Source organism: Microcebus murinus, chromosome 16 (assembly GCF_040939455.1).
Source record: "Microcebus murinus isolate Inina chromosome 16, M.murinus_Inina_mat1.0, whole genome shotgun sequence".
NCBI classification, from domain to species: Eukaryota; Metazoa; Chordata; class Mammalia; order Primates; family Cheirogaleidae; genus Microcebus; species Microcebus murinus.
In genome coordinates this window covers 27373419-27375120 of record NC_134119.1, presented here as the reverse complement: position 1 = coordinate 27375120, position 1702 = coordinate 27373419, and the positions used below count along the sequence as shown (strand labels likewise).

The 1702-nt window shown below is 48.1% G+C and overlaps 1 pseudogene; it reads left to right on the top strand.

The window, feature by feature from the left end:
• Nucleotides 1-463: 463 nt before the first annotated feature.
• LOC105865801 (serine/threonine-protein phosphatase 2A catalytic subunit alpha isoform pseudogene) lies at nt 464-1454 on the top strand (annotated as a pseudogene).
• The last annotated feature ends 248 nt before the right edge of the window (nt 1455-1702 follow it).

Genomic DNA, 1702 nt, shown 5'->3' with positions numbered 1-1702 from the left:
TAAATAGAAAGAAATTAATTGGCCAACTGATCTATATATAAAAAATTAGCCGGGCATGGTGGCGCATGCCTGTAGTCCCAGCTACTCGGGAGGCTGAGGCAGGAGGATCGCTTGAGCCCAGGAGTCTGAGGTTGCTGTGAGCTAGGCTGACGCCACGGCGCTCACTCTAGCCTGGACAACAAAGTGAGACTCTGTCTCAAAAAAAAAAAAAAAAAAAAAAAAAACAACAATAACAGAGCTGAGCTCCGGGTTGGGCGAGTGGAGGAGGTGCGGTGTCCGACCACAGAGGAGCACAGCAGGGAGAGCCTGAGGGCCAGCACCGAGCAATAGCCAGTGGCCACAGAAGACCCCTGGGAGCTGGTGTGTGAGTGTGTGTGTGTGTGTGTGTGTGTGTGTGTGTGTGTGTGTGGCCCGTGTGTGGGCGGTAGCTTGGGAGGAGTGAGGAGCGGCAGTCAGTGGCATCATGGACAAGAATGTGTTCACCAAGGAGCTGGACCAGTGGATGGAGCAGCTGACCAAGTGAAAGCAGCTGTCCTAGTCCCAAGTCCAGAGCCTCTGCCAGAAGGCTTTCTTTAAATCCTGACAAAAGAATCCGACATGCAGGAGGTTTGATGTCCAGTCACTGTCTGTGGAGACGTGCACGGGCAATTTCATGAGCTCTTGGAACTGTTTAGAAGTGGTGGCAAATCATCAGATACAAATCACTTGCTTGTGGGAGATCCTGTTGACAGAGGATACTATTCTGTTGAAACAGTTACACTGCTTGTAGCTCTTAGGGCTCGTTACTGTGAGCGCGTCACCATTCTTCCAGGGAGGGAATCGTGGCAGCAGACAGATCACATACGTTTATGGTTTCTATGGTGAGTGTTTGAGAAAATATTGGAAATGAAAATGTTTGGAAATATTGTACAGATCTTTTTGGCTACCTTCCTCTCACTGCCTTGCTGGACAGGCAGAGGTTCTGTCTACACGGTGGGCCCGCGCCATGCACAGATACGCCGGATCACATCAGAGCTCTTGGTCGCCTGCAAGCAGTTCCCCATGATGATCCAATGTGTGACCTGCTGTGGTCAGATCCAGATGACCGTGGTGGTTGGGGTATATCTCCTCGAGGAGCTGGATACACCTTTGGGCAAGATATTTCTGAGACACTGAATCAGGCCAATGGCCTCACATTGGTGTCTAGAGCTCACCAGTTGGTGATGGAGGGATTAGAACTAGTGCCATGACCGGAATGCATTCAGTGCTCCAAACTATTGTTATCGTTGTGGTCACCAAGCTGCAATCAGGGGACTTGATGAGACTCTAAAATACTCTTTCTTGCAGTTTGACCCAGCACCCGATAGAGGCGAGCCAGGTGTTACTGGTCATACTCCAGACCACTTCTTGTAATGAAATTTTAAACTTGTACAACATTGACATGAACCATATATTGGCCTAATGGAAATGGGAAGAATAACAGTAACTCCAAAATGTCAGAAAATAGTTAACATTCAAAAAACTTGTTTTCACACAGACCAAAAGATGTGCCATAGAAAAACACAAAGCCTCTTGTCATCAACAGCCATGACACTTTATTTATTTATTTATTTATTTATTTTGAGACAGAGTCTCACTTTGTTGCCCAGGCTAGAGCGAGTGCCGTGGCGTCAGCCTAGCTCACAGCAACCTCAAACTCCTGGGCTCAAGCGATCCTTCTGCC